Source organism: Cygnus atratus, chromosome 12 (genome assembly GCF_013377495.2).
Source record: "Cygnus atratus isolate AKBS03 ecotype Queensland, Australia chromosome 12, CAtr_DNAZoo_HiC_assembly, whole genome shotgun sequence".
NCBI lineage: Eukaryota > Metazoa > Chordata > Aves > Anseriformes > Anatidae > Cygnus > Cygnus atratus.
The window spans coordinates 16,330,012-16,357,832 of NC_066373.1; the positions used below are offsets into that span (position 1 = coordinate 16,330,012).

The 27,821-nt window shown below is 35.6% G+C and overlaps 1 long non-coding RNA gene across 9 annotated transcripts; it reads left to right on the plus strand.

Annotated features, from left to right (window-relative positions):
* Positions 1 to 49: 49 nt before the first annotated feature.
* LOC118246569 (uncharacterized) lies at positions 50 to 27,821 on the plus strand. 9 transcript variants are annotated; one of them, XR_004778178.2, is made up of 10 exons: positions 50 to 352; positions 2,511 to 2,564; positions 5,307 to 5,401; positions 7,198 to 7,275; positions 9,662 to 9,797; positions 13,626 to 13,809; positions 14,957 to 15,045; positions 15,171 to 15,215; positions 16,856 to 16,922; positions 26,776 to 27,821. It is a non-coding gene; the product is annotated as an uncharacterized LOC118246569 (long non-coding RNA). The 9 variants fall into 9 exon arrangements; XR_004778179.2 differs by lacking the exon at positions 26,776 to 27,821 and adding an exon at positions 14,330 to 14,440 and having other exon boundaries at positions 16,856 to 18,057; XR_004778174.2 differs by lacking the exon at positions 14,957 to 15,045.

Consider the following 27,821-nt stretch of genomic DNA (forward strand, 5'->3'; position numbering starts at 1 on the left):
TGTCTTCTAAGCAGCTTCCCTAAGAAGGCTTCCTTCTCTTGCCAAATCTTCGTGTATTCAAACAAAGCTTGTTTCAGAGCAGGCTTTGTCTTCATTTAGCTTGATTGTTAATTTTGGAAGATTATAAAAAGGTACAGATATAGGCTGTGCAAGAAAGGGGCTTTGTTGGCCTGCTGAAGAGTGAAAAATAAAGCCACACTGAGTAAGAGTGGAGAGTAAAATAAAGCCAGAACAAAACGGTGTGGGGAGGAGATCTTTAACTCTGAGCTGCAGTCGCATGCTATAGTGCAATCTTTCATATGATGATGTTTCCAGAAGCCAGTTTTTCGAAATGGACCACCATTGCATTGAGGTGAGATTACTCTTACTCTGTTTCTTTACCTGGTGTCTGAGAAATGTGCAATAGGAAGGTATGCTCAGGGTGTGGTTTTCAAATGGGATGTTGACATCTACCAGTTGCTTGTGATAACTTTCATCTGTATTTCTTTGATTTATAAAAGAAAGCATTCTGTTCACAGATTGCATCCTGTTCTATTATGAAATAGATTTGACTTAAACTTTACTTTCCAGAAGAAGTTGAATGCTCTTGAATGGCTAAAAATAATGTAATAAAGAGCATTTTGAGTAAGTAAATTCTTTAATGTCATAATGTATAACCTCTAGAACAATAGAGGCATATATGTCCTAGAGTTAATACGTGGATGTGTGTGGCAGATGCGAGGCCTGCATATGGATGTTCAAATCCACATCAAGGCTTGTAGCAGCTCAGCATGCTACAGCAATTGAGAGTGGCTGTTTGCAGAGCTCTGGCCAGCATTAGCAAAAAATAAATAAATAAATTTAAAAAATAAAAATAAAAAAGCTGGCTTTGCATTCCATAGTGGTGGTGTAAGTCAGCCTCTGTAAACCTTCCTTCATGTGCATGCACATCATTCTTCAAGCACATCCTTGCTTTAGACTAACAGTGACTCACATGGATAATGTGTTAATCTGACGGCTAATCTTGCTAAAAGATGGATTAACTACTCTGTACACATGACAGAATATCTAGGAAGAGGCATGATTTTGCTTTTCAAATACTCTATTTTCTACCAGTGGAGTCCTTTTACTCAAGGGGACTATCTGCTCATCAAAAATGGGCTATCTTTATTACTGCTTCTTGAAGAAAGATGATTCCTTATGGCCATATAACCTCAGAAAACTTCTAGAGTTTTTTCTTTCTCCCTGATAATTCTTCTTGACATTTTCATATCATCAAGTTAACTATCTTGCCCGTGAAGCTATTGAGGATGCAAAAACATCTGTGAACCATGCTAACTAAACATTAAGTGTTTAGTTAAACACTTCCCAAGTCAGCATTAGCAGTCACTGTTTTGTTTCTGTTTCTTCGTTCCCTGCCTCCCCAGGGGAAAAAAACCTGCATGAGTCCTTAAGCAGAGGATGGGTTTCTGATTAAGTGAAATGACACCTTCTAATTGTTAGCTTTGTCTGTAACAAAATGTGAAAGTAATTAAATCTTATTTTTAGAAGAGACTAACTTCTGCAATGTATTGTCACTATGAGCTCTGAAGTAACTTGACAAGAGCTTCACAAAACACATTGTAAAATAGGAATGAGGTGAAGGTCGTTCCACCTGCTGTGAAGGTACTAAAACTAGCCTTGTTGGCCTAACTGAAATTCACAAAAAAGTAGCTTAGGACAGAAAGTTGTAAACAATACTGAGGCACAGTGCATACATTTTATTCTTAGAAGCAGTGGTATAGGTAAATTGTCACGCAATAATGGAATTTAAAATATTTAATTGATAACCAAAGAGTCATTTTCAAGAGTAAGATTATGAATGCCATCCTCTGCAGTTATTGAAAAGAAGCAAAAGTTCCCAAAGTGTTATCACATCAGTTATAAAACTCAAAAGCATAAAAAAGTCAAAACAAACAAACAAAAAAATACATGGAGTATTAGAGATAGATATTGCAATATTTTTTGTTTATTTATTGCAGTACCTGTTTCAGTTGCAGTAATTTCTGAAGCAAAAAGAAATCCCAAATTGAATTTTCCTATTATTTTTTCCCAGTAAATGCTGCAGTGTATTGTTAAATATTTTGCCTTACAGAGGCTTTCTTGCACAAGGCTGCATACATCCACGTGTTGGGAAATTTGCTTATGTATTCACTGCCAAGCAGGGTTGTACGACTTCAATAGTGATCAGATATTAGTTTGACCATGCGTGGAAATGTGCAGTAAATCAGTGATGAATTTTTCCATATGTCTTGCATAAAATCCAAAAATGGTTATCTAACGTAAGCCAGAACAGCAGAAAACAAATTCTAATGTCATATATTAAAGAACGGCCTTAGCACAGATAATAAATAAATAAAGTGAAATGTTGACCTTAATAAAATAAATTGCTGTAACTGTTTTAGTTAAGTAGATTCTTTTATTTGACTAATGAATTTCTTGAAATAAGAGATGCTCTTGTTACACCTAATTATGTACCATCTTTGCTCCAGGGTGTAGAAGCTGCAGATATGTGATTCAGTCTGTGGGCCGCCAGGCACCCAAAGGTATGTTGCCCAGTTAAATTGGATTTCTTAACTTTTCACATGTGACCCAAGTCATGAAGCAGGAGTTGAAATAAGTGCTTTCAAACACCCGAGCTGTAAGGAGAGATCTCTGAACTTGATTGTGTTATTTTAAATATATCTGTCACCATTGTAAATGATACCAAAAGTCCCAATCACCTAAGTTGACCCTAGTTTTGATTTATCTAGCTGTTTTTAAAGACATACACAAGTTAGACTATGTGCCAAATATTTAGGATATATACTTGAAAGCATTCTGTGGAGGAAACTGGCAACTCTCTTCCTGTGGCTAGTTTCAGTACAGAACTGACTTTTTGTTTCCTCACTGCTCGCTCCTTTATTTATCTTTATACACAGAGAGAGAGAAATGGATTTCTTGACTTTACACAGTATCTAGATGTATTAGGTTGTATTGTGTATGTGATTACGGATTAAAATAATAAATAGCTCACTTGAATTTATTGAGCATCTTTTGGACAAGACAGCCTTTAAAAGCAATTTAATCTTACTTTTAATTATTTGGGCAGAATATGATAATTAGTATTTAAATAGAGCACAGAGACATCTATGATTTTTGTACAATATAACTTGGAGCACATCTCAGCATCTGGATAAGCTAAATTTAATATCATTCATCTGCAGACTGCTTTCCCTTGCATTAAAAAAATGTGCAAAAATTACCAGGTATCTCTGTCTTATGACTGAAAAAATAAATTAAAGTGTCTGACAAGGGTTATTATCAGTCATTTAGGAAAATTTTCTGAACGATAAAAACATAACCATTTGTTTAAAAACAAAGCATCTCCTTATAGACAATTTCACATTTCATAAATGACTGCAAAATAATTTGTTCCAAAATGAGAGAAATTAACAAAAATAGGCTGCAACTCAGTACAGTATGTTCTTAAACTAAATAGTTCAAGACCAACTGAAGGAAACAATTTACAATAAATAGGATTCATCATATTTTTCTTCTGAAAATCCATTACCATGCAATAAGTCTGGATACTCCCAAGTGCTTTTGTTGTTGACATAACGTGTTAAACAAATCAGAAAATCATCTTCTTGGAAATTACTAACATTAAATATAAAATGTATATGAAATGTATAGGGTGTGTAATTTACCTGTCTAATCAGTACTTTGAATTCTAGTTTGTTTGACTTCTGAGTCTATAATCGATGTAAGTATGTTGAACTTGGAAGTACTGGCTACTTCACAGGGTGATATCTGCTCCATCATTAAGTACTGTAACTTGAACTGACAATGGTTCAACTTTATTGTACAATCAGAAATTCATTTTCATGAGCATGAAAAAAAAAGAATACTATTTGGGGATAATTAGAGCTTTTAAAACCAGGGGTTTCACAGATGCTTGCTTGCCAGAAGCTGACCTCAGTCTAAAAATAAATTTATGTACCTTTTTGTTTCACGTCACATTTAGGAATATAAAGTATTTGGGATCAATTGATAGTTTTTTGAATCACCTGCAGTTTTGTATGTATTTGAGTGTGGATTAACAAATTGTCTTCTGACTATGGAAGGCAACACAGGGGCTTGTAGTTTCCTCAAACTGCAGACCTGAAAAGGGAGTGAAGTGACCCAATCCCCTCCCACCGTGCGGTACAGGGTCCTTATTTGTGCTTTTTGCATGTAAGCTGTGTTGTTCCTTCCTTTTTATCTCTGGCTCTTTTGAGAGTGACTTTTGGCCATGTGCACTTTTTGGTGCACAGTGTTTAGACCCAGGCAGATTTGCCAAATGTGATCTAAAGTTAGGGTTTTCCTTAACATTGTAAAATAATAATTTTAAAAGTGTCTGGTAGTTAGAGCTCTCCATGTTCAGACTGTGATTCTGAGTCCTTTACTATCAGTCTGCATATATTTTGATTCCTTCAGTGATCACTGTGAAGTGACACTTCAGTGATACGTGTTGCTTCCTAAAGGATGCAGTAGGAAAAAAAAATCTTGAATTATGAAAGAATATAGTGTTTCAATATTTCCACTTGGCTTTGTGGAAGTTTTTGCTTATGTTGCTGCAAGGAATCAATACTTTTTTGTTTGTTTGTTTGATTGATTGTTTTTAGTAAACAAATAAGGTATAGGAAGGAAAAGATTAATTATACTCATGAACCCAATGTTGTTAGCCACAGTGACAACTGCAGACATATTTTGCTCATTCCTATAAATAGCTCCTCTTTTATCTCACATCTTTCAGTCAGATGGTGCTATGATCCCTCCTTCCTCACTAAGACTCCTACAATCTATATTTCAGCAGTATGTTTTGTATGTACAATAAAACCCACAAAATGTGCTGTCGCCTTACCTTTTAGTACAGTAGCATAAAATTATGAAAGGAATAATGGGTGTAGAGGAAGAGTAAGAATAGTTGGGTTTGGATTTAATTTTCTAAATGAATTCAGCTGGACTGACAGCCCTAGAGGTGCCCTTAAGCAGAGAAATTTTTAGAGAAGGTTGGATTAGGTGATAATTGCTGGACAGAAGAGAAGTTGAACAACTGTCTTTCTTTCTTTCCGGACTTGTGCGGAGAAATGAATCAGCTCAGCAGATTGAGAAATCAGGAAAACAGCGGGCTTCTCACATTGTTTGTACTGAAAATTAAAACCTCAGTAATGTAAAAATGCTGAAAAGCCTCGAAGTATATTCTACAAAATTCCAAATTTGTATTGCCAAGAGGGTATTTACTTATGTTATGGCTCCATCTACAGTCATGAGGAAGAAAATCTTACCATTGATGGCAGCTGTCTGCTTCTGGGGCTTCACTGATTCACCATGCCTAACATCATAAACGTCCTGTCATTTGGTCAGTATACTTCAGACTGATTTGCAGCCAAAGTCAGTGTCTGATCTCTAATTATTTCCAGAAAATAAGGTTGTATTTACCATTTCTTTATATGTCAGTATTATGGTGTGGTTGGCTTAAATTTGAAGCCATTTTATTAATAAAAGGCCAACAGGCACAGGAATTTCTTATCGTATCACCTCACACACTTATCAAGTTCCATTTTCAAAAAAATTATTTTTTTTTTCCCCTCACTATTTATTGTTTGAGAGGCTCTTTAAGAACATTGTTCCTCAGATGATGAGCACCATTCTAATACTTTATACCTAAATGTCTTAATAGGCTTCTTGTATCCTCTTGATTTTATGGTGCCATTGACCTTGATTTTAAACAAATTGGATATGATCTGCACACTCAATTTAAGATGAAGTTTGGAAACTGTTACAGTACTTGTGTAACTAAATGACAGACATAGTGCTATTTCCTTTGGCATTTTTTGCCATCCAAATATGAATTGGAATTTGACTTAGGCTTTCCATTTTTTGGAATAGTCAACCAGAAGAGAAAACAGCCACTCATGAGGAAAATGGAAGCTGAGCAATATGTAATTGCAACTATTTTTTCTACTACTGTCTGTATGCTACTCTATCAAATAATTAATCGTGTGTAGGTTACCAACAACAACAACAAAAAATCCTTATTTTACAGAACAAGGAAAAGTAGGCAATAATACAAAAAGAAGGCAAAAAAAGTTAAATATGAAAAATGGCAATAAAAAGTAGCACTGAACATGGGAAGATAGAAAGCATTGGCATGGTTTTCTGAAATTCTTGCATTTCAGCAAATAATTGCAAAACAATTGCAGTTGAGAGGATAAAGCTTGGAGGTGCAAAGATGATTCCCACAGTTCTTGTATATGAACAATTCATTGGTACTAATGAAAGTTTAGATACTGATTGCAAAATGGTGGCTAAGAAGTGCATAGGAAACTGGCTGGTTTTTTAAGCATGAGCAAGAATGTTAAAAGCTGATAAGAATCTAAAAAGAATTTTGTCAGTGTGGGACAACTGCCTAGTAACGAAGGCTGAACACTGGACTTTCTCAATGGAAAAGGAAGACTCAGTAATTAAAATAATGAATAAAAAAATAGTTTTTTTTCTTCGATAGTTTGTAAATGTTTAATAAATGGCACAGAAAAAATCACAATTCTCCAGTTGCTGATATAGGAAAATGTCAAGAAAAGGGAATTGGAGGTGAGCACAAAAAATACATCTCTGAACTAATTTCATTGCAGTGCTCCCCACTTAAATGAAGAACAGCAAAATTATCAAAAAACTATGCAGTTAAAAGTCAGGAACAGTGCTCCAAATCAACAAGACTGATCTAACAAAAGATGGAAAATATGGGAAAATGTTGCTAATGTACTTACCAGTTACCAGTAGGGTGAAGGGAAATTTCTTTACAATTTGTAGAGCAGATAAATCTGAGAGGCATAAAAAGTCCTCAGCCTGGCATACAGCTTAACTAAAGAAAAAGATTACAGTGCTAGACAGTTGGTGAACTATAGGAAATTCCTGAAAATAATTTTGAAGGTGTAGAGTTTCTCTTGTTTGTTTGTTTTTATATATATCACGAATATATATAAGAACATATGAATATGTATATAAGAACATATGAATATATATATAAGAACATATGAATACATATATATATCGTATATATATCTTTTATATATATATAAGAACATATGAATATATATGAGAACATATAACATATATAACCCTTAACACTGTAGCAGGTTTCTGCTGTTCTTACAGAGTAGATTGTAAAAAAGATATTGGCAAACCGAAGAAAATGGGGAAGACAAGGAAGAGACTGGTTAAAGAGAGGACAAGGTCTGTGGTCATTTAAAGTGATGACTTTCTGTCTTGTGTTTGTGTGTCACCATGTTTTACAGGCTTACAGAATGTTGTTGCACTCTCTTTCAGCCTAGCTAAATTGTATTTTGATGCATGCACAATCTGGATGAGGAGGAACCAATGCATTTATAAACACAGTAACTTATAGCATGATTTTAAAATTTAATCCAAAGAAATGTGAATAGTTTTTTAAACAAGTAAATTATTTTGAGTATACAATCAGTGAGGAGAAACTTTCACAATGAAAAGAAAGCTGAGGCTGTCCAAAAACTTGCCAAGTCTTTGGATGCTCACATATGTTCAGAGTTTTTAGGCCTCCTATTACAAAAGGTTCATTTGTAGGTTGGCCAAAACAGCAAAACCACTACATAAGTTGGGTAAGGAAAGGAAACCATTTCAGTGATCAGCAGTGTGTGATTTAGCATTTTGAGAGTCAAAGAGGCTCTTGTGATTGCTCCTGTTTTAGTCTCCCTGTGTTTCAAAACCCTTTCATATTGTGCACAGCTGCTAACACTTACAGTTTGGGGATAGTGTTGACACAGGAACACAAAGGGTTTGAGATATTGCTAGCTTATTACCAGGGTGGGAGGTCAGGGGGAGGGCATGGGGGGGTAGGAGTTTTTCAAAGACAAATCATTGCAAAAGTAACTCATGGCTATGGTTAGAGACTATTTTCGTAGTTGGAAATTTATGATCAGCACAGACCATGCATCTCGTTCAGTGATTCTATAGATTTAGGTATCCTGAGGGAAACTTGCCAGGCAGTTACAGATCTACCACAGTGTGCCACAGACACGAACATAATCAGGGTAAAGCTACTGTTGCATTCGTATGGCATTTTGATTGCTAGTTACAAGTATTTCCATAAACAGGACAGTAGGGAATTGGTTGCTCAAAGGAATGAGTGAACTTGGAAAAATGGCCTTTCTTTTTTCTTCTGGTCTCGTGACTTGCTGAGAGTAGAATCTTGAAATCTGTGCAAGCAGTCGATAAAGTGGTTATGTGAGAAAGTTGTGGGGTTTTGGATCTATCACAATAAAAGCTTCTTGAAGTATTCTACATGAGATGAAAAATAATTCATGATGGCAAGGGGGGCTTTAGGCAAAGATGGGGCATTGGTGTGCAAAGATAAATTTGGTTGATATGTCAGGTCACAGGGTACATGGAAAATGAACAGAATCTGGCCTCTCTAGGTGGGGGCTCATTTTATTTATGCTGGCCAGTATAAATGACATGTAACATCAGATGGTACATAATTTTTTGAGAAAAAGGAGATAACATCATGGTTTTTAAACTGGTGGAAATAAATCTGCAAAAACTTAAACAGTCTAGCAGGTAGACACCTAGGATACCTAGGTGTACATGTCACAATGTCTCCATCCATGATTTTAGAACCCTAGGAGAAAGAAAAGCAGGACTCTCAAGGGATCCAACAAAATACTAATACATACGTAGAAGTAAATATACATATAAGAAGTAAAGAATAGAATACATTGGTTCCCAAGACTTTATTCAGCATTGTTCATATTGAGTATATGATGTGATAACAAGTATTTCAGTAAAATTACCTCAGCATAATGATTGTGTGATATGACGGCTAATGAAGACTTTGAAGCAAGAAGCAAAGAAACAATTTCCATCTGCTTGTTCAAGTATTTCTTTGCATTCCTTACAAATACCCAGGATGAAAGGAAACAGACACCTGATTTCAACATGTGTTTTTTTGTTTTTTTTTTTCCCCCCAATGAAAACAAACTGAAGGTTGGTAAGCTTTTTGCTGTTGTGGTGGGGTTTTGTTTGTTAGTTTTCAAAATTCAGGTCAAAAATGGGGTAACAATATATCCAATAGTAACAACTTGGTGTTGCATTCATAGAGATTCCAAAATCTATGCTTTTTGGAAAAGTCAGAAGGGGTGTGTGTTGGGGGGGGGGGGGGCGGGGGGGTAGCGGAAGGCCAAACTTCAGAAGATAAATTTTGTACAAAATGAACATGTTAATATGTTTCTGCTGGCAAACAGTGGGTTGCCTGTAACCTCCAAGCTGTTTTTACACTGTGTCAGTCACTGCACAGAGCTGTACCTTCATCTGATCACGATGATGCAGGTGAGATGTTCACAATTCCCTTCTCCTCCAGCATTATTTCTGTAAAAATTCTACATACCCTATCCTGTTGTTATACCCTAATCTGCTTGTGATAACTGATTTTAATGCTAAATGATGCCACCAAATTATTTAATGATTACTGAAAATTGAGAGGTTGGAGTTGAAAAAGTAGGGAAGCAACTATTTCTTGAGATATCTTGCTGATTCTAATTGCCTTTTAACCAGTGTGATTCAAATTAATTTACATTTTCACCAGCAGTGTAAAAAGCATCTGTCTGAAGAGGATACTTAAGGTCTTGACATATAATGCATCAGGCTGGACTTTCTCTCCACTCTGTAAAGCATCCAATGAACTGCTGCTGTACAAATGGATTTATAAAAGTCTCATGAGCAAGGTCAGTCACTGACTTCTTCTCTTCTTTGGTGACCTAAAAAGTGCTAATGTGTCAAGTTCAAATAAAGTTGGTTTCAGCTTTCTAGAAGTTTACTAGATAAATTATTTTTGTCCTTAGGGCTTTTGTCCTCTGCAAGGAAATAAAACACTGACAAACTGATTGAGATGGGGGAAGCATATGTAGCTTTCAAACATTATAAGAGGAAGTAAAAAAAAAAGTCATGATGTACAGAATTCAATCAGTCATCAGTTGTAGTTTATCTTTTCTGGATAAATTTACATACAGAAAGCAAAGAGAACAAAACATGGGTTTGATATGACTGAAATCGTGAGACGTTTGTATCTGTGGCAGGCAGAGTTTCGATGTAAAATGTGAAAATTTTCGATCTTGCTTATCAGCAAACAGACAAAAATTCTGCTTTTAGCAATACGTATTGTGTCTGTTTTGTGGCTGATTCATGGTTGACTTGAATACGTTAGCCGGCATAACTTGCCCAAACAATAGCTGTATGTGGTAGAGTAGAAGGGAGCTTGAATTGTGTAAGCATCAAAGATGATTATTTATGCAACTCTGAAGTGATGAGACTAGCAGAAAGTAGATCACGCTTAGGAAAGACAATAAACTTCATAATGGTGAGATGCGTAATGTTCTAGATTAATTTCACAAGTGAGGTTAGGTAATCCCTATTGCTGAAGATTTTTTAAAGCTATTCCAAATGTGATGCATGTTCCCAGAAATAATCTGGAACAGGCACGAAGGCTGCACTATGAATTACAAAGCCTCCTACCCCATCTCAGTCCTTAATATTTCACAATATGGTCATAATATATCTCTATATGTAATAATCAGGGATATTACTGTGGAAGTAATTTGTTACTTATTTAAAGACATTTAAGCTATGCCACACCGATAGATCTGTCAATCAGTTTCCTCTGCAGCTCCTATTATTGTTCTCCTTGGGTCGTTAATATGGGAAGGTACCAGGGAGCACCAGTGAACTTCTCATTCACACTTTAGCTTACTTCAGGATATTTTGTGCGTGTGTCTTAGTTGCTCTGGAGTTACTTTTTCCCCAGAAGAGGTCTGGAGGAACCACTTTCTCCATGGATTATCTCAGAGATTAGAGAGACTGCAATGCCCTGCCGGGGCTTGACTGGGATGTGGTACATAGCTACTGTTCTGTAAGTTCACACCCAAGTTCACTGAGGACTGATTGTCTTCTGCAATGGATCTAATTTTTCTTGTTGAAGTGCACCTAAGTAGATGATTAATTAGGTTAAATAACCGTTTTTTACAATTATTTTTTTAACTTGAAATAAATTGTTTAAAAAAAAAAAACCTACAAATATTTTTCTTAGTAGTAAAATCTTACAATTCTACTTTTGGTATAAGGTTTTCTAATTTTGGCATAAGTTTTTAAAAGTTACTTTGAGTGCTATCTAGCACTGCTAGTAGAGTGATTGCTTTATAATTACTTGGCATTTTCTATACTTTTAAAGTTGCATGCCTAAGAAGGTCTGATATTATCCATCCTAAAATGTTGCATCTTCATTTGAGAACGATAGTCCCTTTAATAAGATCCCATGATAAACCCCATGAAGTTGTACAGAAGTTGTACTAAGCTGCCATTTTACTCTTGAGAAAGCTCAGCTATAAAATATAATTCAACTTGCCTGAAGCCACGCAGCAAGTCTTTAAGAAAGCCAGAGCGGGTTTGGATTTATTCTTTCTATCTTTTGTGTTAAATGTAAGATATTTATTCTTCCAAATAAGGTAAGACATTTAGGGAGAAATTATAATGGTTACATACCCCAGAAAATAAACAGATCATGCAGTAGTGTACATTAGCATATATGTTTGTGCTTGCAAGTTAAGATCAGTCATGAAAAATTTCATCTTAAATGAAAATTTTAATAAGTATGTGCATTTGAACAACTATACAGCTTTATTATTTGAACTGTGGCTTTCTCTAAAAATGCATAAATATGCATCTACTTGAAAGATTTCTAATATTTCTATATTAAAATTCTTATTATCAATAAAAAAAATATCCGGAATAACAAATGATTTTTCCATATGCAAAAATCTTTAGAACTGTGTGGTCTAGAAATGAGACATTTCCAAATAAAATTGTGCTATGCAGAAGAAATTGAGGGGAAAGTCCTTAAGGTGACTTTTAAATGAAAATGAAATGTCTTTTAGTAAGTTTCAGAGGTACAATATTAGAGACTGGTAGAATTGTATCTCATTAATTTCAAACATAGATTTTATGTGAGGCTATTTGATTATAATTTGATTATCTGACCCTGTAATTAAAGTTTATTGCCAATTTCAAAGCTTGTGTGTAAAATGAACTGGTTTTCTTCAAAGCAATATACAATCCATTGGACTCATTGACTTCTAGTTTTGCATTTAAATCGAAAAGTCTGTTATAACATGACAAACAGGTTCAGTTTTTGATCATTAATCCTGCTAAGCAATATTCATAAATTCAATTTTGAATCAGTTGGAATACTTTTCTTTTATTAGTTTCTGTGTTATTAAATGAGATTGTTTCTGACTAATATATTTCTGGACTCAAACTGTAGCTCCAAGCTGTTATTCAAATCAAATAACATGCCCCTTACTTGTGCCTAGCACTAATAAATGCCAACTTGTGATACATTTGTGGGAGACTGTCACGAATATTAAAGGAGGCAATAATGCCTCTAATGTCTCATAAGTAAGCTTATTTTTCTAACGGGCTGAAATCAGTCATCCTACTGAGGGGGGCAAAGGGGGAAGAACCTTTAAGACTTAAAGCCTAAAGCATTATTTTACTCAGCTAAACATTATTATTGAGGAGGTAAATGACCAGGAAATTACCACTGGAGAAAATGAAAAATATAACATGTAACTTCTGGTGCCACCCTGAGCAACAAAAATGCATCCACTGGCTAAGCATATGCTGGTTTTAGTAGAATTGCATGTTCATTGGTTTAGAGGCATGTTTTTCTTCCTCTGAGTGTTTGAATTAAAGAAAGAAAGAAAAAAAAATCCACTTTTACTGTTATTGCCAACCTCCTACTTCAGTCCTTTTGAGATATTCTGGGTAACGGTTCAGGTGTTTGGTGTAGAACACAAGTCTAATACACTGACATGAAATTATCTGGTCCATAAATAGGATTAACTTGTCTGGGAAGTCATCCCTCAGTCTGGGTAACTTGGAGGGTGTGCATGGGATACACGGAGGCATGGCAGCACTGAGAGGCATAGCATGGCCCCTACCTGTGCGCCACTTTGGAGACAAGGTCAATGCTGAGATTTATACTCAAACATTTTACCCATGTTACTTTCTCCTCTCTCAGAATATTGAATATTCCCTCCCTGCCATTTTTTTTTCCTGAGGTAGAATATTGATAACAAATGTCTGCTCTGTGACTCTATGTACTTTTTTAATGCCATCTTGAGCCCCATCTTCATCCTCTCATTTCTCTAGGTTTTCTCCAAGTGTTTATAAACTTAATTTGTTCAGTAAATAAGTGGCTGTGGTTTATATGTTGTGCAGTATGGGTTCTTAGCTTTCCTACACTCTCAGAAGTTCTGTGCAATAACCTTATATTTCCTAAAACAACAACAAAAACTCTTATCTTTGTTATAGTTTATTAGTGCCAGTATCACTGAAAGTACCAAAATAACATTTGGGCTTAGCTCACTTTTACTTGTTTTTAATGATGATTCCTACATCAAAGATGTATTTAAGTGGAAAAGATTAAAGGGTTGATACAAAACTTGATTGTCTGTTTTGTGATTGCCTTTAGTTTTTACAAACTGTTCTGTTTTGTACAGGGTTTCTTCTAATTTGATTAAGTTTACAAATTGTCTGACACCTCTGCATGAGCTGTTTCAGAAAGCTACTGTTTCTTCTGGACTCGATAACTGTGCAGCCTGCCAGGAATGCCCCTACTGTTCACATGTCAGCCGTCCTGCCTTGCCTTGGGCAGGCATCTTGTTGGAGTTCAAACACTAACAGGTGGGACTATATGAATGGTGAACTGGACACCTCTCAGGAGGTGTCACTCTGTCCTCTGAGCTAGCAGGGGACCACAGACCTAGTACTTTGCTTACAGGTTTTCACTCTTTCATGTAAAACAGAAACTAATCACAACTTCTCATCATCAGAGGTATTACTGGACTACCTGGAGGTGAGGTGGAGCTACAGCTCACAGAGTAGATGAACAATACTTGCCTAAAGTGTCCTGTAATTGAACGGTCTTTTTTTTTTTTTCTTTTGTAATTCTAAAATATTGCCCAATTTAACAAATGCTGTCATCCTCCCCAAAGAGGGATTCATATCAGTTCCTTCTCCATATGTAATTTCTTTTTTTTTCTTTTTTTTTTTTTTCTGAAATGCAGGGTAACTGTTCAGATTGAAAGTTTCTATATGAATTTAAGTGGTAAATAATTATTTGACACTTGTCGTTATATATATTTTATGCTTTGTCGTCTTGCCATGATCATTGAAAGAATTAAGATTGTCATATGTACTGCAGGTTACAATTGATAGCATGTAATCCTAACTTTGGGGACAGTATGATGCAAAAATGAATTGAAGTATATTTCCATTTCCATCTTTTTGCAACCAATTTTACTGTTTTCTTAAGGTAGGTCCTTAATTATTATTGGTTCTTAAGCATATCAGTTTAATTTTTCAGAAAAAAACAGAGCATATGAAGATGCTTTTCTCTGACATTTAATAAAAAAAAAATTAGGCTTGGTGGGATTGGTTAGACATACCTTAGGTTGCAGTTCTGGTTTTAAGTATTATTTTAGACAAATTTCATGACACTGGCTATCCTAACATCTGGTTATCTCCCTCAAAGCATCCCTGAAAATAATTAAATAGTAATATTTCAGAAAATAAATGTAAAATGTATTTCTTATTTATATTTTAGTTCTGGAAATATTTCTTTTTCCAATACTGGACTGTTAGCATTTTATTGTTAACCATAAATATTGTGTTAAAATAGTAAGAGAGATAAGATTTTGATGATATGAAAAATGTTGGGTCAGTGAATGCTACTTGCTGCACACTTGATTTCAAAACCTCAGGTCCATCAGATTAGGGTCCAAAATCTGTCTTCTGATACTTTTTTCTTTCCTTCTTTCTTTCCATGAAGGCCAACCTTACTATAGCTTACAATCCTGATTCCCCAGTTGCAAGGAATGAAGTTTGTAATTTGCACACTTGGAAAAAAAGGGTTACAAAGTGAGTCAACTTGTTAATCTACCCAGTAATCAGTAGGCTAACGCGTGGTTTTGTTCAACTTGCACACTTGCATAGAATATACAGACATGATTTTTTTTAAATAAAATTGAATTTCTTCCTTACAGAGAACAGATGCATGTTGTGCGCTGCAAAATTTTTGGGTTTCCAATGTAAGTGTAGACAATCTATTATTTATTTATATATTTTAAGTGTATAATAATTATACAAAGAAGTAAGACTTCTATAGCATTCATTCTCCATCTCAGTCCTGTTTCCCCACTTGTAACAACTTTGGAGTATTGTTTTGTTTTCTAAATTTATGAAAAAATAACAATTTTGTGGGTGTGCATTACATAGAACTTAAACTGAGAATGGATTCACCTACCATATCATTGTCACTGGTAAATGAACCTGAAGATTGAGGAAAGATATGTGAAGTTCTACTCATACACTAAAAGTGGAAAGTAGTGCTTCACCACTCTTAATAAATTCACTTCTTGGAAGAAGAAGAATTTATTTTCAATTCTATTTAAGTGTGATAGAAGTGACAATAACAAATACAAAGTGTTGGATCTTTTATTTCTCCTTTTTGCAATGGCTGGCAAAATCTTGAAACTTCCTAGTAATCAGCTAAATCTCCATCCACGCACTGATGGCAAGAAGCGAACACGTTAGTATGATGTTTTACTAAATTGCCATCCTTCATTAATTTCCTACAATAACTTTAAATATTTTTTTTGGAGAACAATTAACAGCATCTCAGTAAAATGAACAGAGATTAACAATATTTTCTCAAACCAACTTTCTGTAGTCTTAGAAAACATTGCTGTATCAGTTAACTTTGAATATGTGATTAATATTTTTGTTTTTAATGGTTACAGGTTGTAAACTATCTCTTAAAAGAAATTTTGCATTTTAGATCATAATATACACCGGTTTTAACCTGAAAATAATGGTGTGGTTTATGGTAGAAGGCTCACACAGACTTTAAGAAAACTCATATAATTGTTATAATTGATTAATACTTAAATTTCAAAATGATCTATTTCATGTTTAAATCTTAAAACTTAAACATGAATTTCATTGTAAAATCTAAGACATCCTCCTAGAGGAAAAATTAATTTTAAAAATAAGCTTGTTTGGACTTCTTATTGACTTATGTAGATATTTAACTGCTTTATGATTAAAAATACTGAGTAGGAATTTGGTTTTGAAGATGATCAGAATCTGTTAACCTGAGCTTACTCTTATATTTAATGACCAGAGAGTGCATCAACTTGTATATGCTTTAAAGAAGCATTTTAGGCATGCTAAAATTTTCTAGGTTGTACTACTTCTTAAATCTGTCTACCTTGAAAGAAAGGAAAGAATGAATAATATTCAAATTATATTTAAAAACAACAACAACAAAAACCCACCATAAACAATTTTAATGCATAGTAAATTCTGATTCTGATGGTTTTATCCTGGTGTCTAGATAGTGGTTTCTATATTTTTGCGACATTTTACTCCAATCAAAATGATGAAAAACCTGTATTCGCATTCTGATTTTCATATAATCTGTAAATTGCTAATTCATTTCCTACAGTGGGACTTAGTATGGGAGTTAACTTAGTACATTAAAGTGCTTTACTGAATATTCTAGTTTGTTGGTTTTTTTTTGGTGGAATTAATGTCAACTTATTTTTAAAAGATAAATTATAATATTTGAGTAAATACAATACTTATTGTAACAGATTATACAACATATATAATAGCAAATGGATTTTGTTTAAAATATTTTACTGTATTTTTTTATTATTATTTTTAGTTCATACCCCGTGGACTGTTCATCAGAAGGCTCACATCATGGAAAATGTATCTGTGATATCTTTCATGTAAGTCAGTAATAGAGGGATTAAGTGTTTTTTATCAAGTCTCAGTTATTCTGAGCATGTCAGCTCTTGAATGCCTCTGTTGAAGTTTACTCGCATAGTTAAAGTAAGGCACAAAATTTGTAGGAATCAGCTCAGAGTAATACAGAACCTTCCAAAATTGCTGTTTGAAAAATGTCCAAATAGATATTCAAATCAGTATTACAACATGAATCAGAAATGCTTTCTACATTATGCAGCGTACTTCATGTGACAAGAATATCTCCTTTCAGATACAGTTCTTTTTCAAAGACTGAAAATCTTCAACTTGATGGTACTTGATGGCAAAAGAGTGTTAACCAAAGTAGGGTATAAAGCTGTTGCTTGTTCACATTCAAATTTGAAATAATAATTAAAAAAAAAATGGAGTGGAGGAAAGAGAACTATTTATCATGTCTTACCCAGTCAAACAATTTAAACTTGTAAGCACACATTTATTCATGATCTTAATACCATTAGAGCACAGGTGATTTTATTCCTGCTGCTTTTTTTCCATGGGTGCGCTGTCAAAGCTTCCCAGCCACCTTGGTTAATCCACTCCATGTGCCAAAAGTAATTATCCTGAGTTCTGTGCTGACTGCAACGACGTGAAACTTTGGAATCTGTGCACCTATGATGTCATCAGGGAGCCATTAATGTAAGAGCAGCTTCTGTAGAGGCCTGAAGGTCCGTGTCAATTCATCACATGCCCAAATACCTCTGCATGAAAGGTATCGATTTAATCATTCTGACAGCAGGCCTGTCAGAAATGTAATTGTCCACTGAAAGTACAAGTGTGTAAATGGACATCCCAGCAAAAGGCAGCAATCTTTCAAGGTAACATTTTACATTATTCAGATCATTCCCGCTTGTTTTCTTCCTCCTCTTGCTGCCAGCCCAAGCCTGTTATTGATATAAAGGTTGAAGCTCAGACAGCTTAACTGTTATGTGGAATGACCTTTACTTTTAATATTAATATATTATTGTAAAGTCTATGAGACTCATAAATGCAATTTTAGAATTCATATGAAATGCCATGTGCTGAACCTATTGCAACTTTTCCTCTAGTCCTGTGGCAGGTTGCAAACTATGTGAATTAATATGCATCATATTCTTTCTCCTTTATTTACTTAGAGAGGTTTGCCGAGCAACTTTATCAAGAGTAACATTATCAAGAGCTTTCCTGCAAGCTTCTTTATCATATTCACATCTGTGTCTGCTCGACACTTGTCACTGTCAATCAAATCGCAATAATACGCAGATGATTTGCTCATTTGGTTTAATAAAATCTCTCTGCTTATTTGCACTGCAGTCATTATGCCACATAATTGCTCTGCCGCTGAGGTGAAAGGCAGCCAGTTGCCTGGGGGATAAGAAGAGACTATTGCTATATGAAGGATTTGTTTCTTTGCCTCTGTCTCTCCCTAGTCACTCATATCCCTAAAATTAATATTGTATTTGAATCCAGTCCTGCTATTCTTATGCAGGCTAACATTGTTATTACTTATTATTTGGATGTGAAGTCATTTATTTTTAGTTTTGATGTCCAAGCTGTCAAGCTAAATTTCATTGTGTACTGCCACATACAATTTTTAACTGCCATTTAAACTAGATTCAAAACCCAAATTATGAAGAGAACATGTTCAAAGGAATGGGCTGACAGGAAGTATAGCTACAATTTTTATTTCCCAGGAAATCAAAGTATAGATCTTGTTATTGTTCTGTGGTGGAAATATGTGCAGTTTTCATACTTCATAATCTTTTTTGTATTGGCTGGACACTGTGATTCAGAAGCAGAAAAAAGGCGGCTATTTATGCATATGAGCAGCCCTTAGGGTGCCAAACAAAGGCATCTGCTTCTAGAAATGATACAGCACAGAACTAGCTCAACTTACTGTTGTAAATTCCTGAATGATTTGTACTCCATTTTCCCGTAGATTCTGCTGTGATGGATGGTGGGAGTAAAAATGAGGGATCTGTGTGTGTAACGTAAACCTTAGCTCCTTCACTGCACAGTTAATATAGCAGTAACTGCCATGTGATGATAGTAATGAGCCCACATTTTGGGGGTGATTCCATCTCAGTGGTCTAATCATGAGGAGCTTAAAGTACTCGTAGCTTTGAATGTATTTCAAACACCAAGTATCTGATGGTTTGTTTTAAAGAATGTGAAAAATTAAGCTAAAACTGCCTATGAGAGAATACATCCGTGTTCAGCTTGCCTCTTTTAATTCAGTCCTGCGTGGAGCTCTGTCGGTATGTCAGAGGAAGTGCTGATATTTTAAGGCACTTGAACCTGAAAACATCTTTTCTATTTGTATAAATTTGATCTAACAGTTCTCAGATACAAAAAGAGATAGTGATTTGTAGCAATACTAACATGGGAATAGTTTCTTTCACTGCTCAAACTCAGAAAGTCCACATTCAAACAGAAGAGCCCATGAATTCGGAGAAGTCCAAAAAAGGACCATTAAGTCATCTCCAGACTTTGTGGTAGGCTGTTCCACTTCATCCAGTCGATGTTAAAGTGAACCCAGACCTTATCGCTCTCTACAGTTACCTTAAAGGAAGCTGTAGTGAGGTGGGGGTTGGTCTGTTCTCCCACGTGCCTGGTGACAGGACGAGGGGGAATGGGCGAAAGTTGCGACAGGGGAGTTTTAGGTTGGATGTTAGGAAGAACTTCTTTACCGAAAGGGTTATTAAACATTGGAACGGGCTGCCCAGGGAGGTGGTGGAGTCGCCATCCCTGGAGGTCTTTAAAAGACGTTTAGATGTAGAGCTTAGTGATATGGTTTAGTGGAGTACTTAGTGTTAGGTCGGAGGTTGGACTCGATGATCTTGAGGTCTCTTCCAACCTAGAAATCTGTGTCTGTGTCTGTGTCAGTAGCTAAACAAAATAAATCTACTCTAAGATACTCTAATAAATCTACATCTAAGAAGGGATGTAAAACCAACTCCTTCTGGTAGTTAGATTAAGTGCTTAATCACTCTCACTATTAAAATATTTACTTAATACCTCTTTGAAATTGGTTCTTGTTACGGCTTTCGGCACTAGACTAAAAAGATGTTTATCTCCCAGCGTTTTCTCTCTCTTTTCTCTTGTAATTGAGTTTTCTCCAAGAAGTTTTTTTGCAAAACTGATGAGGAATTTCTCCAGCTTTTTTATGTGTACATGGCTCTTTGTCTGTCTTTTTTTTAAATACAAGTAATGACATCAGATACCTGGGTGGTGTTTGGTATAACATTAATATTTACTTTGGTGGGCAGGGAGGCATAGCAATTGTAATGGGCAGCTGATTCTGAGCTTTTTTAAATTTTTTTTTTTTGGAGATACAAGATAGGACTGTGTTTCCATTTTTTCTTTAGTATAGCATTTGGTATTTAGCTTGCATTTTGTTTGAATGACCATACCTATGAAGCAGCTGGGATCACCCTTTGACTAGGTATCTCAGTCATTATTTACTACTGTGGAATGAATCAAAAATTATATTATTCAAGTATGCTATGGCTTGTAACTTTAATTTCCTACGGAAAACTGTATTAGGTCTGTTATCAACCCTCCCCTGGCATCTGTTGTTATGGCATAAAGCATTCTAAATCTGACCCTGTGCAAAAGACATCAACTGAACTATGTGTGGCAGGGTAGAAGAGATACCCAGACATGAGCGTAGGTGTCAGAAGCACGCTCCAGCAAGACGCCACAGTGTTATTTGACCAGGCTGTTACTGCTTCAGGAATAATCTTGGATTCTCCTATTCTACATTACCGAGAGTGGTGTGTGATGGTGTGCTCCCCTCACCCCACAACCTGGCCTTTCACCCAAAACCCTGGTCAAGTGATAATCACCAGTGGCAGTTGTGATAGATGTGTGTGGTCGTGGTGGCTGCAGCTGGCTCAGTGTGGTTTCAGGAGAGATGGATAACACACAACAAGTTGTTCAAGGAGTTTAGAAAGCAAAGGGTTACATTCCCAACCTCATGGCTTAATGGGAGGATCTCCCGAATGACTAAATTTAACCCTCTATCTTGTAAATAACTGCACGTACCTTGCCACCAAATCTGAAGTCACTGACTTATTTATAATCAAACTTTGTTAAATCACTATATCAAGTAACATATTGCTGCTTCTCTCTTGCAAATGAAGTATGTTACTCCCCTGCCCTGTGACATCGTGTAGATTTGTTCCAACTCTCATTGTCCTTCCTGAATAACAAAATGTTCATCAAAGGAGATTGGTAAGGGCATATCAATTTCCTTCAGGTAGTTTTAGATGGAGATAGCAAGTTGGAAAAGGAAATTAATTCTCTCTCTCTCAAATTTGAGACTTCTAAACATCTTTTCACCTCTCTGCATGGCTGCTACAGTTTACATGGCAATTTTTCTGTAGAATACTGTTTTTCCTCCTGTCCTCTTTCATAACTTACCTTTGCTTTCAGCTTTTGTTCTAAGCCAAAAAGCTGTTCACTACACAAGAGTGATCAGGCACTGGAGCAGGTTGCCCGAAAGGCTGTGGAGACTCCATCCTTGGAGATAATCAAAACCCAGCTGGATGCAGTCCTGAGCAATCTGCTTCAGCTGATCCTTGTCTGAGCAGGGAGGTGAAGTAGAAGATCTCAAGAGCTCCCTTCCCACCTGATCCTTTCTGTGATTCTGTAATTCAAAGATGCAGGAGTGCTGTATGACCATAATCTTAATCTGCATTACCAGTGGTAAAGAGTTTTGTTTTGCTTGCTTGCTTGTTGTTTGTTTGTTGTTCACAAAATATGGATCTATTTAGCTAATTTTAGGCCTGACTGATTCTATGCTATTTTAGTCAACAGGAGCAGATTGAAATATTTTCATCTAGTAAACACTAAATTTTAAACCAGATTTCCAAAGAGGACGATCACAGAAAATTTGAATGCTAACCCCCTAAGATTCCTTGGAAGAAAAAAATCTTTACTTCAGATTATTCACAAGTACCACTAAGAGAGGAAGGACGGAGGGTTTCATTTTCCTATCTTTATGGTGGTTTTGATCCTTTCTAATCTCTGATATTAAGATGATTTCAATTCTATATATGCTGATTTTGTCATGGTGGCTGATTTGGCTCTAGGAGATACAATGAGCACTTGGAAGAAATATTAACTATTGTGTGCTTAATGGTTTTCTCACATGGAAGTGCAGCTGTTGTGTTACTATTGTTTTAATGTTGGCTCACTTTTTCCTTTTTTTATACTATCTAGATATTATTATTATGTTCCTATAGAGTTTCTTGGTTGATAAGTGTGTGTGGGGGGGGTACAAAACAAACCTTGTAAAAGTGTTTGTGCATTATATGCTTCTAAAAAAAAATCATTCTGTAGTGTGGGCGAAACTTATGCCAGGTCACGAGCACCAGAAAAGACACAGCTTGATGAACTGAAATTCCTGCATATTTTACAGGCAGAACTACATACAGATATGACATATACTATATATTAATGTTTTGTGGATATATACAAATAGGAAAAGTCATTAATAAATAGACTAGCATTAAAATCTCGTATTACCTAATAATTTCTAACAAAATATTCAGCACAGATTTTAAATCAGATGCCAGTTCAACATCCTTTTTTTCTGACTTACAAGGCCCCTTGAAGTTGGGTTAAAGATAAAAACAGGAACAAAAAAAATGTATTTTTAATGCTAATATATGTTTAATACTAGTTTACTGATACTCATAAAGAAAATCAGTTCCAAACTTTTTACGTTTTAGTCTAAAGACTGAGATATAACTGTTTTAACGCAAAAAAAAAAAAAAAAAAAAAAAAAAAAAAACACTTGCAAATAGATCAGACTAAAATACTAAGGCAGTGCTATAGTCAGTTTTAAATTCACGTTTCACATTCATGATGGGAAGTAGCAACAGCCTTTAAAAGCAATTGTTGCCTATATTTTTTGTAGAGATATCTTAGTTTCAGACAAATCGTTTTTAGAAGTTTCAAACATAGAAAACGAAAATAATATCAGTTTATCTTAAAATACAGTGCTCAGATTGGTGTGCAGCTGCCATGATGACTTAGGGTATTGCTCTGTTTTGGTTGGTAGACTCTGCTTTTGTAGACACAGACTTGTGCAAACACATACAGACAGATGTGCTCGTAAATTTATAGCAAATAGAGAATTTCCTTCTAGCCCAAATACTCAGAGCACCTGTCTGTGTTCAAAACTTTGGTGGGCAGGACTTTCAAAGGCCCTGAAAGGGAAAGTTTATTTGTAATTACACGGTTTGAAATGAAATAATGAAAATTAATTCAATTGTGATGGTAGCTCTTTGCTTGGCTATTGAATGCTTGGCTACTTGACATTTTTCAGCAGTATGCTTTGCTATAAATTGGAACTAGTATATAAAATAACACAGACACTGCTTCATCAGGGAACTTTCTATCAGGTATTTTCATAAGAGAGACAGATCTAATATTATACCCCACTATTAATTAACATTAGATTTACTATCTGGAAGAAGGTGTTTAAAATTCTGCAAAATGAGACATAATTATCTTCATATAGTCTCTTTTTCATAATCTTCATTTTCCAAAGGTATTAAGGGACCTTATATTAGCAAAGTGGAAATTATTAAGGATAATTAAGATGAAAATTTTATTTGATAGAAGAATTCTCATGATGTTTGGATATGCATGCTCAGTTTAAATCTAATCTCAATTCACACTCTTGCATTTTTTAGAATGAAATTTGTAATAATGAGAAACTACAAACAGCCAAGCTATGTTTCAAAACTGCAGAGGCACTACTTGTTCACTTAAAAGAGAAAAAAAATTAAATTTCCCAACATTGTGTGCTTCTGGTAACTGTCAAAGAGATAAAAGATAGGACTGAATGAATTGAGAATCACAGCACCTTTGGGAAATAGAAAGAACTGAATGGGAGGTAGAAACTTCAACTAATCTACAAAAAAAAAAAAAAAAGAAAAGGGTTGCAGATGGGATAGAAAAAAAATACAAAAGCTCAGTTAAAAAATAAAATAAAGCCCATGAAACAGATGTGGATGGAGATGTTCCACTGAGGATTTCCTGGGCAACTTAAGTTCTTATTCATAGATAAAGCATCTCAACTGAAGTCGTACTGAAGTTAACAGGAAGTTTTTCAATACTTTTAATTGTCTGTAATGTTCTTAAAACATGAATTTGTGACTAGTCGCAATTAGTTGCGACGAGTCAGAACTGGGCAGGCAGACTGTTTCTGTACCTTGGTCGTGAGGCTGTTAGTCTTTAATTTCCTTTCACGTAAATGTTCAGACCAAGTCCTAGTCTAGCTTTAGAAAGTGCTAAATGTAGTAATTGTTGTCTGTATATACTGTCTGTGGTATTTCTGCTTAGTTTAAGCCATAAATATGAATACAGATAGTTAAAGACAAACAGCAACAAACAAACGAGGAGTGAGAGGGGCGTTTCTGAGTTTTCATTCAGTCCTTTACGTATGCAAGCATAGCGTCCGAGCTCTGAGGAGGTAGTGCTGGATGTAGTTTTAATCTGGAGAGAAGAGAAGCAATCTTTCTTACAAATCTTTTATTTATTGGAATACTGAGGTGACCAGCCTCCCGTAGCAGTCTGCATGACAGGGCTGTTAGTGACCAAGACTGGCTCATGAAAAGGTGGGGTGAGCCCTACCGATGACAGTGCTGCTAAGTGGCATTCTATTTAATTAAGCATGTATCTATCTGCATGAAGGTTTACTAGGTGACATGTTCATATCCTGCCTTTTTTTATTCCTTTTGAAGCAAGGAGCCCAGTACTGTTTTGTATGGCTGAAATGTTTTTCTAACGGAAGGGAAAGATGGTGTAAACATTTAAATTCTCAGATTGGAGCTGTGAGGTTGAATTGGTCTATCGTGATAGATGCTCTTTCTTCATGTAGTGGACGTTCAGCATTATTGTAGAATATCCTGAGCTGGAAGGGACCCACAAGGTTCATGGAGTCCAACTCCTGGCTCCACACAGGACCACCCAAAAATCAAACCCTACATCTGAGTGCGTTCTCCATACGCTTCTTGAACTCTGAAAGGCTCAGCACCATGACCACTGCCCTGGGGAGCCTGTTCCAATTATTTGGCTAAATATTAGAGCTTGCCCATTTTTAATGATGTGCTCTGGATGAAAGAGCCACAAACCATCTCGATTTAGACTTGGATTAGTTGGGCTACACAGACACAATCTTGGGTAGCTGTTCATAGCTGTTTCTCATTGAATGTGATAGCTTCCTTTGCATATTCACCTCACAGCCTTTACTCTTCATATTCACTTCTTTGATCAGCTATACACTAAATTCTTTAATATGCAGCTTTTTTAAATAACCAACCACTTACATTCCTTCTTAATATGTCACTTTACTAGGAAAGTAATAAGAAGATGAAAGGAGGAAAGTGACTTTTGTATAAAAATCTGGCTCCAGGTGTGAGTGGAGAAAAAAATGGTCCTACTTTATTATGTCTTATCATCTCTGAAATTATGTAGGTATTTTTCAGTCAACAAATTAATTTTCAGCTGGAAAATCACAGTTATGAATTGGTTTTGGTCTGCTTTTCACTCACCATATCATACTGTTAAAGCAGAAACTGGAGTTCATAATGATATTGTGGAAAGTGCTGATCAAAGGTTGTTTACGTGGGCTGTGTTCACTGATTTGCCACGGTTGTCTCATACAGATGCGCTCTAATGACTATTCTCTGCAAAACTGATTTTTCAAAAAGATTCTTTAATCTGATTACTCTGTAATCCTTAGTTATTCCTGAGAGTGAATTTACATGCATATTTGCTTGAAAGTGTTTTGATTCATAATCATGTAAAACATATTCCATGAAAGGAAGGTATTTAAAACAAACAAACAAACGAAACCCTTATCGGTAAGGAAATAATAATTACAGCTGTAAGTCTAATTAACACCTTATTCAAAACCATCAAAAAATGGTTGTGAAAATCTAAAATGAGGAATTTCAATTAATCAGCAGACAAATTTAGGTATGAATGTCCATGATGAGACATATTGAAGAAAGCATAGTTTGAAGGCTGTGGTGTGATCCTTAGTTAGTCATTGTTAGCTTCTGCTGTTCAGGAACAGCCAAGCTCTCACGTAGTTGAATATATCAGCAGCCATGCAAATATAAAAGTGTCGGAATATTATATACATATGTACTTTTTATATGAAGTGAATCTACTAAGATGAAAGGCTTCCTATAGGGAATAAATATATTTAATATTTCTGATCCTCTGTTAAAGAAGTGAGTTTGTAGTTGAAGTTTTACAGCATTGCTGACAGAGCAGAGACCCTAAGAACTAAATAACAGATTTTGATGATGCAGTTTGGGCTGTTTCTTCTTATCTCTTCCCCAAGGAAAATAAATATACTGTTGTTCTGGTTTCGGCTGGGATGGAGTTGATTTTCTTCCTAGTGGCTGGTATGGTGCTGCCTTTTGGATTTAGGATGAGAATAATCGTTATTATTTCCCCTTCCTTTTCTGTCCTATTAGACAGTCTTTATCTCAACCCTATGAAAATATATGAAAATAAGAAGGATGGTTTTGATGACACATGCCAGGAGTAAGGTTAGTGAGGAGGCAAGGGATGAATGGGCACTGTATCATTAGATGATGCTGTGGGCTTTCTGATGCCTCTGAACACTGGATCCCAGCACTGACCCACCTTAGAGGCAGAAGAGCTGAATTGACCAGAGAAATACCACATGAAGTGTAAGCTAGGAGCGGGTTGTATTTGACTTGTTGTTTCCAATTTTGTCCCTAAGAGCCTTTACTTCTAATTAATCTTTACTAATTTGATGTTTCCTTTGTTATACTTTGTTACCAGGCTTGTCCTGCACTAAAATAAATCTAAATGGAACTGAAAGAAATGCTATGCGCTTTGAAATCTGTATGGAGCAGTATGCCAAACCAGCTCAAGAGACCCCAAACCCAGGGCATGTTATGAGAATTATGGATCTGGATAGCATTTTCTGTCAAGTTACGAAGGCCTGTATGGGAACTACTATTCTGGGTAATAAGTTTTGGGAAGACATTCACAAATCAAATAACTTTCTGCAAGCTGGTCTAGTGGAAGGTGTCCCTGCCCATGGCAAGGGAGTTAAAACTAGGAGATCCTTACGGATCCCTTCCAACCCAAACCATTCTGTGGTTCTATGAGATACCTGTCATTACCTAGCAAGAAGGGCAGAGGCGTTCAATAGCTCTAGCCTTACCTGCACATATCGGTTCCAGTTTACCTAGATCTTGTTTGCCCTTCAGAATGATGAGAGAACTGTGGCATGATGTATTCCTCCCCGTAGAAAACCACCACTGTGCATTGTGAAATAAGCTCTTACCCACTGATTTCTTTGTAAATGTCTTTAAAATGAAAATACCGGTTTTAAGTATTCTCGTATATTTACCATCATATTTTAGGAGCCTGATAGTTTCTCCTAACTACTTGACTGTTTTCATTTGTAATCATATTGTTCTATAAAGTGATGATAGTGTTTCTTGTAGTATCTAAATCACAAAGGAATTAATTGCATTTGAAAAGATGTTCAAGGCTTTGAGTTTTTAACAGTGATTATAATTCTGCTTGTTAGCTTTGAAAAAGAGAAAATACGTTCTTTCACCTTCTGTTTTGGAGGGGAAAAAAAGTCATGTTAATACTGATAGCTATCAAGTAAGGTGATGTTTTGTGTAACTATATATGGTATTTTTTCAAAGTTCTTTTGTCAGTATCCCCATAGAACTGCTGGGGATGTCAGTGGGAGAGGAGCATGCGTATTTATCTGCACCTGGCAGCACAAGCCCTGATCACTTCTTGTCATACAGCATATACAGGGTTTCAGTCAATAACGTATTTTCATCCTTCAGCTCTCTATGGAC